General features: G+C 45.4%; 1 protein-coding gene across 1 annotated transcript in view; it reads left to right on the top strand.

The window, feature by feature from the left end:
* Nucleotides 1–1,784: 1,784 nt before the first annotated feature.
* The window catches only part of NCAN (neurocan), a 51,943-nt gene continuing 39,978 nt past the window's right edge, over nt 1,785–13,749 (top strand). The window contains exon 1 of the mRNA XM_042480284.1: nt 1,785–2,316. The gene's annotated coding sequence lies outside the window, so the exon portion shown is untranslated. The remainder of the gene's footprint in view (nt 2,317–13,749) is intronic.

Genomic DNA, 13,749 nt, shown 5'->3' with positions numbered 1-13,749 from the left:
CCCATCCCCCCCCCCTTGGCTACATCCCTGTCTCCGACCAGCCGCCACTTCCCCAGGGGGCCCCCCCCCAACCTCTTGGCCAGCCAGGGCTACAAGAACCCAGAAACCCCCTTGGGCAACTTGGACCAGAGGAGCAGGGAGCCCCAGACGTGGCGCCTCCAAGTGTTTCGGACTGCACTGGGTACTTATCATGTATCCTGGGTACTTCTGGTGTACTTCTGTCAATTCTGATGCACATCAAGGTACATCAGTGCACATCAGGCACTCCTGGTGTGCATTGGGTGCTTCTGATGTGCATTGGGTGCTTCTCACGTATACTGGGCATGGCTGATGCACACTAAGACATATCAGGTGCACATTGGGCACACCTGATATGATTTGGGCACTCATGAGGTGCACTGAGTACTTGTCACTTGTCACATGCATGGGGTACTTCTCATATATTTTGGGCATGTCTCATGTGCACACTGGGTACCTCTGTTGCACATCAAGGCACATTCAGTGCACATTGGTAACTTCTGATGTGCTTTGGACACTTCTCATGGGCATCAGTTACTTCTCATGTGCATTGGGTGTGCCTAATACATGCTGAGCACTCTAAATGCACATTGGGCACACCTGATGTGTTTTGGGCCCTTCGGATGTGCATTATCAGCTGGCACACAGCTCCTAACCTCTTTTGCGGTTCTCCAAGAACCCCAGGGAAATACTCTGATTTCTCATCGAAAATCAGTGGCGCCATTTGCTACAGAAATTGGGCAGCAAACCGCCAAATGCACTGACAGTGCCATTGACTAACATATCGTCAATTACAATTACCTGGCGCATTGGACTTGGACAAGTCTTTTACCTTGTCAGTTATCCGTCAAGGGAAACCTTGGTTTTGTAGACACTGCAAAGGTTTTTTCCTCCCCATCAATGGGAATCGGAGGCCTTGAACTGCCAAGTCAATAAAAAGATGTGGCTTTGCTGCTTCTGGAAGTTACTGCTCTGCCATACAGCAAGTTAATACAGGCTGAGTATCCTTTCTCCAAAATGCTCCAAAACCGGAAGCTCCGTATGTTGTTGTTGCTGTGTGCCTTCAAGTCATTTCTAGCTTATGGCAACCCTAAGGCAAATCTATCATAGGGCTTTTCTTAGCCAGGTTTCTTCAGAGGGGGCTTGCCATTGCCTTCTGCAGAGGCTGAGAGAGTGTGACTTGTCCTAGGTCTCCTAGTGGGGTTCCATGGCTGTCCTGGATTTGAACCCAGATCTCCAGAGTCCAAGATGCAAACCATTACACTATGCTGGCTCTTTTTGGATATATATATATATATATAGGTGTGTCCCTTCATTTCTGACTTATGGCTACCCTATTATGGGGTTTTCTTGGCCAGATTTGTTCAGAAGGAGTTTGCCATTGCCTCCCACTGAGGCTGAGAGAGTGCAACTCGCCCTAGGTCACCCAATGGGTTTTGTGGCAAAGCAGAAAATTGAACATATATATATATATATATATATATATATATATATATATATAGTGCCCCTTCAGATCTATATGTGTGCCTTCCTCTGAGACTGAGAGAGTGTGACCCACCCCATGGCTGAGCAAGGGATGCTAATGCTAAGCCAAGTGTGCAGAAGAACAGCCCAGTGCTGAAAACAGCCATCCCACACTTTCCCTATGGAGATCGATCCATATGCATTGATACAGATAGCAATGCATGCATTTTTTGGGGGGAGGAGAGCAGAAGGCGCATGCGTGGCTGGGACTTTTCTCTCTCTCTTCTTTCCCTCCCCCCCCCCCGCTTTTTTCCCCTTCCTTTCTTTTTTTGCAATGCTGCCAGTTGTCTCTCTTCTTCTTGCAATGCCACTCAGCTGCAGCTTTGGGCTGGGGAGGCTTTGCTGAGCAGCTGCTGCTCCTGGGCAAAGATTAAGGGGCACCCCCAAAACAAGATCATTTTTAAAAGGGGGTGCATCCTTTCCCCCCTCTGCCCAGCCATGGCCCAAAAGGGGTGCCACCACCGCCTCTCTGCAGCTCCCTGGTCCGGGTGCCCCTTTGTTTCCAAAGCTGCTGGCTGGGATTGGCTGCTGTGACACCTTCTCCTCCTCCTCCTCTTGCCTCCTCCTCTTTTGCAGAGAAACCGGTGCTAAGGCTGGGGTCCTGGGGGTCTCTCCAACCCCCCCCCCATCTTTGCACAAAAAGGGGGCAAGGAAAAACCCCTTCCAGGCTCCTTCTCTTCTTGGCAAGCCCTTGGCAGGAGAAGCATCTCCCTTCCTTGCCCTCCTTTGGGCAGAAGCCATGCATTCCTGCGGAGCCTGAAGAGCCAGAGACAGGTAAGGGGCGTGGGGCTTGGCCAGACTCAAACTGGATTAGGATTAGCATTAGCATTATTTTTGTATAAAGCCCTCATCTAACTTCTTGGACATCCTCTCCTTTATAAAAATCCTCCTTCTCCTATCTATCTATCTATCTATCTATCTATCTATCTATCTATCTATCTATCATCTAGCCATCATCTATCTATATATCATCTATCTACTATCCAACTACCTGTCTATCTATCGGTCTTTCTATCTAGCCACCCATCTAGCCATCATCTAGGTATATATTTGTCCCTCATCTATCTATCATCTGTCTATCAACCTATCTTTCAATTATCTATCTATTTCTCCGTCATGTATCATCTGTCTCTAGCATCTGACTATCTACTTGCCTACCTTTCAGTCATCTATCTATCCTCTATCTATCATCTGTCTCTATCTATCATCTATTTGACTGATTGCAATTATCTTTTTCTCTGCCTGTCTAGCTATCTTTCAATAATCTATCTATCTATCTATTGATCTATCATCTGACTGACTATTGAGTATCTATATATCTTCTATCTCTCTACCTACCTATATATCTATATTGATCTATCATCTATCTGACTATCTATCTATCTTCTATGTCTCTATCTATCTATTGATCTATCATCTACCTGACTGACTATTGACTCTATCTATCTTCTATTTCTCTACTGATCTATCTGACTATTGACCACCTATCTATCTATCTATCTATCTATCTATCTATCTATCTATCATCTATCTATCTGACTGAATCTATCTATCTATCTATCTATCTATCTATCTATCTATCTATCTATCTATCTATCTCTATCATGGCTCAAAACTCTGTCTGCTTGCCTGTCTAGCTATCTGTCTATCCAAAGAAAGACATAAAACAAGGCTGCCCTGGGATGCCCTCTTGCTTTTCTTTCTGCTGAGGGTTCAAGAGGTGGCTTTCTGACTCGAGGGCAAGAGAAGAAGCCAGAGGAAGGTTGCCCAAACTGAACTCAAAGACAAGCAAGGAGAGAACACTTTCTGGATGGTTTAAGGCCAAGGAGAAGAGAGTGCCGGCTCCTTTGGAAATGCATTGGGGAGGAAATGTTGGTGGCTTTGTATCTCTGTCCTCTCTGCGCTTGGTTGGCACAGCTTTACTTCTTGGAGAGGGACCAGCCAAGGTGCCAAGTGGGCAGAGGCCAGGCTTCAATTGGCTTTCTCCTTGGCATCGCCAGGGGAATGAAGGGACTAAGTGTTTTCTATTCCCTCTGTGGGTTTTGTTCCTCCTAGGTTGCTCTGGTTTTATTTATTTATTCTCTTTTCCCTCCTCTTGAAGGTTGGAGAGAGAAAAAGACCTGGGGAAGAGGGTTAGACAGAGAGAGAAAGAGAGAAATGGTCGGGAACAAAGAAATTAGGCATTTGGAGCTTGGCACAATGTTCGCTCCGAAAGGTATCTGGAGATGGATCTTTTCCAGGTGGTCAAGGAGAGAGCCAGCCTAGTCATGAAAGCGACCCAAAGAGATGGACAAAAGAGTGGAAGAAAGGGGATTTTGTCCCTCTTATCCCCCTATTTTATTTTATTTTTGGCCAAGAGAAGGATTCAGGGTTGGAGAGAAGGTTGGATGTATGCCTCAAGAGCTCAAATCCTTCTTGGAAGAAGTCTGGAGAGAGATAAATGCTAAGAAAAATGAAGTGAATGCTGGGTGGCATTGGTGAGTCAAGTCACACTCTCTCAGCCTCAGGATGGAAGGCCAGGTCAAGCCTCCTCTGAATCAATCTTGCCCAGAAAACCGCATGATAGGGTCTCCATAAGTCAGAAAGGGCTTGAAGGCACACAACGCACACATGCAAAAGTGTTTGTAAGGCAGGTAGACCAAGGCTTCCTAGGAGAAGGAAGCCAATGCAAGGGGACCAAAAGGAATCTCAACACCCCCCAAAAATGCAGTGTACCCCAAAGGTGCATCATTGCAAGATATTGCTGGAAAGATCTGCATTCGAGGGATGCATTCTCTACTGTAGGAAAAGGAAATTGTGTGTTGTGTACTTTCAAGTCACTGGTCAACTCATGGTGGTCTCATGGGTTTTCTCAGGCAAGGAAGACTCAGATTTTGCAAGGTCCTGCCTTTGAAACTGAGCCTATCTTACCAAGGATTCCTTGCCGGTCTCCCATCCAAGTACTCACCCTGCTTAGGTCCAAGATCAGAGGGGGATCTAGTGTGTGTCCATGACCCTTCAAGTCGCCTGGTGGCTTATGGTGACCCCATGAATTTCAGAGGGTTTTTCCTAAGCAAGAAAGACTCAGTCGGAAAGACTCCTGGGCAAGACAAGACCCTCCAAAATCGAGCTGCCAGCACCTGGGATTTATTGGTGGTCTGCCATCCAAGTACTAACCAGGGTTGGCTGTGCTTAGCTTCCAAGATCAGTCAGGCTCAGGTGTCTGTAGGGAATTTGGGCCTTGGGAAGGACATTAGAAAAAGAAGAGAAATCAGGCGCCATCATCATTCTTATCATTCTCATCCGTTGCAGAATACCAGAATTTGGACCATCATTGACTGAAAACCAACATCATCATAATCAATTAATAAATCATGATCATGATGACTGGTTTCACCGTCTACTAGTCTTACCAACCGTACTTTTGGAGTATCCGCAATTCAGGGTCTGTTGTTCTCCTACAGTACTATTATTAAGATTAACTATTGGTTTCAATGGCGACTCGGTGTTACAGCCTGGAGTTTTTGGAACGTCAAAAGATTCAGATTCTGTTGTTGCATTATTATTATTATTATTATTATTATTATTATTATTATTATCGGTCTCACTGCCTACCAGGCATTACGGCCTGCAGTTCTGTGCCATCGGTGATGGAGATTTTCTCATTCCACCTGCATTCCTTGTGCCACGCAGGAACTCACAAGCAAAGCGTCCCTGAAAGGGTCCCATCCAGCCTCTATTTAAAAACCTCCAAAGGAGGAGACTCCGCCACTTTCCAAGGCAGCAGCAGGTCCTCAGCCTTCTCTGCTAGTGAGTGTGGGTGCTTCAGAAAACTACAAATCCCAGGATTCGGTACGATGGAGCCAGGGCAGATTAAGTGCTGGCAAACTGCATTATAGCTACAGTATAGATGCACCCTTAGATGACTATTAAATCGATCAATCGACCAATCAATCGATTGCATTTCTGCACCAACCAACAACTGAAAGCTCTCTGGACAATTCATATGTGTGTGTACACACACACACACACACACACACACACACACCGTTGCCGTTGTGTGCCTTCAAGGTGACTTATGGTGACCCTAAGGCAAGCCTATCATGAGGCTTTCTTGGCAAGATTTGCTCATTGCCTTCCTCTGAGGCTGAGAGAGTGTACCTGAGGTGTGTTTCCATGGCTGAGAGGGGATTCGAACCCAGGCCTCCAAGGTCCCAGTCCAATGCTCAAACCCCGGCACCATTTAATACCGAAACATGACGCAAACCCAAGGTAGAATCAAAACCAAGTGAAAAATCTAAATAAAAGTAGCAGCGATGGAGTTAAAAATGATTTTTTAAAAAAGAAATAACTTAAATACTTGGGAGGGTTTTTGAAAAAGGGGAAACAAAAGGAGTTTTGTGGCACCTCCAAGACTAACTGATTTAATTCGTCGCCGGCTTTCGTCGCCTGCGTCCCACTCCTTCAGAGACGCGCATGGAGAAGAAGTGGGCAGCAGAAGCAGGCTGCATCCCCACATGTCAAAAAGCAGGCTGTCATCTGCAAAAGCGAATACTGAAATAAATGGGACAGCCTCAAAGGTGACACAGGTCTCCGCTCTCTTCCCGCTTTCCTCCTCTCCTTTTCATGCTAACAGAGCTGCCTCTTAGAAAATAGAGAGGATAGGTATGTTCCAGTGGCTCTGTAAAAGATTCTTGGGCTGCTTGGTCCAACCCTGCTTTCACTGCCATTGCTCCATGCTATGCAAATCTGGGATTTGTATTTTTGGTGGGATACATAGCCTTCTCTGTTAAGAGTGCTCTGGGGCCACAACCGACTCCAATTCCCAGGATTCCATAGGATGGAGCCATAACAGTTAAAACAGTGTCAGACTGCATTAAATGGGAAATGTGGCATCAGCCCTGGCTTTCTCTTCTCCAAGGTACACATCTCCAGTCGCTCCTCAAAGAGCTTCTGGTTTCCAAGACTTTGAACATTTTGGTCTCCTTCCTCAGGACATGCTCCAGCTTGTCCACATCCTTCTTGAATTGTGTCCAGAACTGGACAAAATATTCCAGGTGAGATCTGACCAAGGAAGAATAGTGTGTGTCTCCATCTTCTGCATGGCTTCCCTTCAGATATTTAGAGATGGCACTATCATGTCATCTCTCCATCTTCTCTTCTTCAAGCAACACATACCCAGCTTCCTCATAGGACTTGGTTTCCAAAGCTTGGACCATCTTGGCCCCTTTTCTCTCAACACTTTCCACCTTGGCCACATCCTTCTTGAATTGTGGTGTCCAGAACTGGACACAATATTCCAAGTGAGTTCAGACCAAAGCAGAAGAGAGTGGCACCACTCATTTTCTGCTTTGGTTAAACCTCACCCGGAATATTATGTCCACTTCTGGACACCACAGTTTCAAGAAGGATGCGGACAAGCTGGAGTGTGTCTAGAAAAGGACAACCAAAATGGTGGAAGGTCCAGAAGCCACCAAACCCTATGAGGAGTGGCTGTAGGAGCTGGAGATGTTTAGCCTGGAGAAGAGAAGGTTAAGGGTTGACACGAGAGCCATGTTTAAGTGTTTGAAGGAATGTCATGTTGAGGATGGAGACAGCTTGTCTTCTGCTGATCCAGAGACTAGCAATGGGCTCAACCTACAGGAAAAGAGATTCCACCTAAATGTTAGGAAGAACTTCTGAATGGTAAGAGCTGTTCAACAATGGAAGACGCTGCCTGAGAACGTGTGAAATCTCCTTCTTTGGAGGCTTTTAAATAGAGGCTGGATGGGAGTTCTTTGAATGTGTCTTCCTGCATGGTAGAATGAGGTTGGACTGGATGACCCTTGAAGTCCCTTCCAACTCTACAATGATCATACGATGCTACATTTAAGCCGTGTGTATCATATTGTCATTTAAAGATATCATTTTAATTTTGCTCATTGTTTATGTCACAACTATTGCTTTGCAGTCAGTGATTATGATTATGCTTACTAAGGATTTTGCAAGGCATGGTATGGGAGGTGGTCAATGGAGGGTGACACCATAAGTTGCCACATCGGGTGATGCCAACCCTAGTCACATCACTGACTTTTGATCTGGACACTATATCCTTTTAGATGTTGAAAGATGGCTCCCGTGTCACCTTTTGGTCTTGTCTTCTCCAAGCTGAACATCTCCAGATCTCTATGTTGTACCTGATAAGGCTTGGTTTCCAAACCATGGACCATCTTGGTCTTCTGAACCACTGATCCTGGCCTTCTGAGTCTTTGATCTCAGTCTTCTGAATACGTCCTTCTTGAATTGTGGTCCCCAGAAATTGACAGTTTTCCTCCAAAGATTCCAATATTGCCTGAAATCTTCATCCATTGATCGCCCTCCCCATCTTGTTTGTTTTCTGTATTTACCTCTTGGGAGCGAAACGGGCGTTTTATGCCAAAACATTTGACGTGTTGTGAACATTTCTCAGTTGTTGTTGTTGTTTCGGCATTTTGTTTCTTTGGGGATTCAGAAGCTCGCCGTGATGACGGACTGTTGTCATTGCGGGAGAGGGTTGCGGAGTGCATATGTTGTGCCGCCCACGGAAAGGTTTTGCGATATTGTCATTTGCAAAATTAATCAAGAAAGAAAAATAGCGGGGTAAGCCTTCGGAGGAATCTGCATTTGTCAAGCCTTGTTAGACACGATAACAAAGTCGTAACAGTCTTCTCTCTTTCAAACACAAATTTCTGGGGCAAAGTAGAGAGAAAGGTACAGTATTCGTTTGAGTTGATAGTGGGCATCTAAGGCTGCACCTACACTGCAGAATTATTGCAGTTTGACACCACTTTAACTGCCAGGGCTGCATGCTGCGTAGTTTTGTGAAACATTTCGCCTTCACTGTCAGAGAGCTCTGGTGCCACAACGAACTACAGATCCCAGGATTCCATCGCATGGAGCCATGGTAGTTAAAGCGGTGTCAAAGTGCATTATTTCTGCAGTGCAGATGCAACCAAAATGCCATAAACAGCTGTCCAAGGTCCTGAACCATATCCTTTATGCTGAATCATATCTTGCATATTTTTAATGACTTGTCGTTGTTGCGTACCTTCAAGTCCTTTCTGACTTATCGCAACCCTAAGGCGAACCTATCCTGGTGTTTTGCTTGGCAAGATTGTTCAGAGGAGGGTTTCTTTTGTTATTGCCTTCCTCTGAGGCTGAGACAGTGTGAGTTGCCCAAGGTCACCCAGTGGGTTAACATGGCCAATCTGGGATCGGAGCCCTGGTCTCCAGAGTCATAGTCCAGCACCCAAACCACTATGTCACATTGCCTTTTGCACTGTATAATTCAGGGATTCCAAACTTTGGTCCTCCCAAGTGTTTTGGAGCAGCTTGGTGAACAGTCAGGGATTCTGGGAGCTGTAATCCAAAACATCTGGAAGAGCAAAGTTTGGGAATCTGTAGTGTAATTGTAAGCTACTTTGAGTCCCAATTTTGGGGGGGAAATCAGAATATAAATAAATGGAAGGAGCAGGAGATGGAGAAGAAGAAGATCCCCATAATAACTGTCCAAGATGCCAGAATATATTCCTGGCTAGTTTCAGCACCATGGAAAGTGCTGAGAAATACAGTTCAGCACCTTGGACAGCTACATAGGAGCTGCAGTTGAGCGCCTTGGGGCTTTAAAGCTTTTCAAAGCTATCTGAAACCTTGCATCGATTCACCGCTCCAACAACCTGGGCCCCGCCAGCTGCGACTTGGCTGTGAGAATAGATTGTCATCTCAAAGGCACAGCTGCTTTCCTTATCCGACGGGTCAGGTGGCACGACAACCAGCTGCAGATGGCACGCCTACTGTGCCCCTGTCTGTAGAAAAGAAAAGAGATTTGGCCATTATTGTTCCATGCTTTGAAGCCACATCTAGGTGAGAGGGCTGTCATGCACTCGATGTGAGGCTGGCTTTGAAGCGCATTCAGAAACGATGATGACAGTCTAAATCTTTGCTATCAAGCTGGGATCGAGGAAACAGGTTATTCAGAACATATCATATGAATATATATATATATATATATATATATATAGTTGATGCCGGCAGCCTCCTCCTCACCCACTCCAACCCCCATCATGCCTTTTTTTAAAATGAAGAACTGGGTCCATCTCTTTCAAAGCCCTGCGTACCCAATGCATTGCTTAGATATATAATGGATGCAATAATCCCTAAGTGTTTCAGGGGTTTGGGGTCAATTTCAGTAGTATTTTAAAGGCATGTTCAGACATCACCAAAGCCTGCCTGTTATATCCTTTTGTTTTTCGCTGCAAATGTTTTGGACTTCAGACACCAGCAGTAGCCGATGACCGCTGTGTAGCGAAAGAACGGTCAACCCACTTTGGGTTTGATGTCCAAAGTGTTGAACCTGGTTGTGGAGACATTTTTGTGGTGCTGTCCAAGGTGCTGAACAGCTTTGAAGATCTCTCCAAAGTGCTGAGCCTATTTGACAACAGGGTTGTTGTTGTTGTTGTTGTTGTTGTTGTTGTTGTTGTGTGCTTTCAAATCATTTCCAACTTATGACAACCCTAACGCAAAACTATCATAGGAGTTCCTTGCAAGTGTCTTCAGAGGGGGTTTGCCATGGCCATCCTCTGAGGCTGAGAGAGTGTGACTTGCCCAAGGTATGGGTAGCTTTAGAGAGACTGGTGTAATCTCAATGCCTGGGTTGATCCTTTGCGATATTTACAAAACCAACACCTAGCAAGCCTTCACACCTGTAAAGCCCTATACAGCTTTGTTGTTGTGTACCTTAATGAGAATTAATGAGATGTACTTTAATTGTATGTTGCATTTTATATTGTCTTTTACCTGATGTTGGGAGCTACCTCGATCCTGCAAGAGAGGCGGCATATAAATAAAAATGTATTATTATTATTATTATTATTATTATTATTATTAAATACATTATTACATTCAAGGCATTTCAGACCTGTAGAGAACCTGTTACGCGGTTTCCTTGGTAAGATTTGTTCAAAGTGGGTCTTGCCTTTGCATTCCTTTGAGGCTGAGAGAGTGTGACTTGCCCAATAGGTTGCCATGGCTGAGAAGGACTTGGAACGCTGGTCCTCAGGAGTCCTAGTCCAAAGGATAATAATACAGAGCCAGTATGGTATAGCGGTTTTGAGTGTTGGACAGTGACTCTGGAGACCAGGGTTTGATTCCCTCTCAGCCATGGAACCCATTAGTAGACCTAGAGCAAGTCACACTCTCTCAGCCTCAGGGGAGGCAAGGGGAAACCTCCTCTGAACAAACCTTGCCAAGAAAACCTCAGGATAGATTCCTCTTTGGATCTCCATAAGTCGGAAACAACTTGAAGGCACACAGCACCAAAGGAATGAAAAACAGATTCATTACAACAAAAAATATAAAATCAGCAAAACACTTGATAAACGTTACACCATCAAGAGCCCTCACCGGCGCCATTTGCCAGCTCTCGCAGGCTTTACACAGGCTGTTCCCCCATTAAAAGTCCTCATTAAAAGCTCGTTGGGAAACAGTAAAATTCTCACATGCCGATGGAAAGAGAACTAAGCATTCTTGGGCATCTCCAAACATCCCATTAGTGCTGAACATCGGGCTTCCCTTGGAAAAGGAAAGTATCTGGAGCTTTGAGATGCCATTTGGATTTCCGATGCTGCTGCACTGCGCCATGTAGACCAATCGTTCCCAACCTTTGGTCCTCCAGATAGTCTGGACTTCATCTCCCAGAAGCCCCAGCCAACTTGGCCAATGCTCTAGAATTCTGGGACCTGATGTCCAAAATATCTAGAGGACCAAAGTTTGGGAACCACTGATGTAGACCATAAGAGAAACATGCATCAATAGGAGTGAAGTCATAGTGTGACTCTATTCTGCTTTGGTCAGACCTCATTTGGAGGAATCTTGGGACCAGGTCTGGGCATCACAATTCAAGGAGGATCTCAACAAGCTGGAAGATGTCCACAGATGGGCAACCAAGATGGTGAAAGGTCTGGAAGCCAAAGTCTATGAGGAACAGCTTGGATATGTTTCTTTAGAGAAGAGAAAATGGAGAGATGAGACTATGTGTCTGTGCCATCAAGTTGCCTGTCCACCTAAGGTGAGTCCATGAATTTTGTAGGGTTTTCTTAGGCAAGGAAGACCCAGAAATGGTTTTGCCAGTTCCTTCCTTGGAAATATTGCCTACAACACCCCGTATACCTTGGCAAGCTCCCATCCAGGTGCCAACCAGGGCTTACCCTGCTTGGCATTCAAGATCAAGTATCACCTACACTTCTAGCCAGCCTTTTCCTCCAATGTGCTAACAGAAACATACTTGGTTGTCCTCCTCCTATCCTAACAACAACCCTGGAAGGTAGATCAGTCTGAGAGAGAAGGGGTCAAAGTACCCAAGTACCCAAAATTCCTGAGATTTGATACTCCCGTTTCCTCGGTTTCTGGATAAGCATAGGTTCCATCATGTCATTACGGTGTGTTGTAATAATACCTATCACCAGCAATGCTTTAAAGAGAACAAGTTTTAAATATCGTGTGCAGAAGATGGAACCGAGACTAAGATACAAACTCAATGGATTGAAATGGCAAGGAAAGAGATTCCACTCAAACATTGGGAAGAACATCTTGACCATAAGAGATGTTCAACAGTGGGACAGACCGCATTGGAGGATGGTGGAGTCTCCTTCTTTGGAGGCCTTAAAACAGAGGTTGGATGGACATCTATCAGGAGTGCTTTGATTTTGTCCTTCTGCATGGCAGAATGGGTTGGACTGGATGACCCTTGGAGTCCCTTCCAACTCTGTTTAAATCTGTGAGCCCTTAGCAGTCTATCGTAGGTAAACCAGAGGAGGATGGATGAAGAGGAGACCACAACTTGGACCATCTCCAACCCAAATCTCCATGATTTTGGATTGGCTCTTTCATTTGCTGATATTTACTCGTCGGCACCGACAGTGACAATGTGCCACCTTTTCTCACTTTAATTTGGAAACGCTGGGCTCATCCAGCAATGGAATAAAACGAGGCAGATTGTTCCAGTTCGCACAATATTGAAGGAGAATTGTGACGAAGGAAAGGAAAGGGTTGAGTTTCCACCCACCCGACAGATGCCGGGAAATTTTCCGAGAGCAAAAGAGAGAGATGGAGGAGACGAAAGCTAACTGAGAGACAAGATGGTTTGGTGTCGTTTTCCTCCAGAAGCTGGTGGGAAGCAGATAAACACACTGGAGGAAGGTGGAAGCTATATCTCACTGTCTTGCAAAGCTGTGATGTGAACATTATACTGGTTAAAACTCAGCAAAGTGAACTTTATATGATGCAACACCAACAGATTACCTCGATCTGGGAATCATGGAGATTCATGGAGGATCATAAGGGTTTGAGTGTTGGGTTATGACTCTGGAGACCAAGGTTTGAATCCTCAGTCGGCCGTGGAAACCCACTGGGTGCCTGTGGGTAAGTCTCACTCTCTCAGCCTTCAAGCAGTGGCAAACCTCTTCCAAATGAATCTTCAGAGCCAGTATGGTTGGAGTGCTGGGTGTATCCACACTGCAGAATTAAAGCAGTTTGACACCACTTTAACTGCCTGACTCTCTCCTGCAGAGTTCTGGGACTTGTAGTTTGGTGGGATACTTGAGCTCTCCGACAGTCAAGGCTGTCTGCAAACTACAAATCCCAGTGCTCTGTAGGATAGAATTGTGGCAGTTAAAGTAGGTGACCGTGAGCGAGTCACACACTCTCAGCCCCAGAAAACCCCGTGACAGGGTTGCCATAAGTCGGAAATTGCTTGAAGGCACACAACAAGAGAGCAGTCATCAAATATCTGAAGGAATCTCATGCGAAATATTTAAAATGCTCTTTGAAAACCTTTCAACGAGTCTAAAAACAATCCTCAAACAGAATATTTAAACAACAAAATATTCAGAGCATTTTCACATGCATCCATCCATGTGAAAGGAGTAGCACTTGCCCTTGCTCTGACTATGGCTTCCCAGTGCTCTGAAATGGGTTCCCAGTGTTCTGAACTGGCTTCCCCATGCTCTGAACTGGCTTAACAATGTTCTGAACTGGCTTCCCAGTGCTCTGAACTAGCTTCCCAATGCTTTGAATTGGCTTCCCCACATTCTGAACTGGCTTAACAATGCTCTGAACTGTCTTCCCCATGCTCTGAACTGGCTTAATAATGTTCTAACTGGCTTCCCCGTGCTCTGAACTGGCCTCCCAATGCTCTGAACTGGCCTCCCAGTA

This window comes from Sceloporus undulatus, chromosome 7 (assembly GCF_019175285.1).
Source record: "Sceloporus undulatus isolate JIND9_A2432 ecotype Alabama chromosome 7, SceUnd_v1.1, whole genome shotgun sequence".
Classification (NCBI taxonomy): domain Eukaryota; kingdom Metazoa; phylum Chordata; class Lepidosauria; order Squamata; family Phrynosomatidae; genus Sceloporus; species Sceloporus undulatus.
This window is presented reverse-complemented; position numbering and strand designations above follow the sequence as displayed.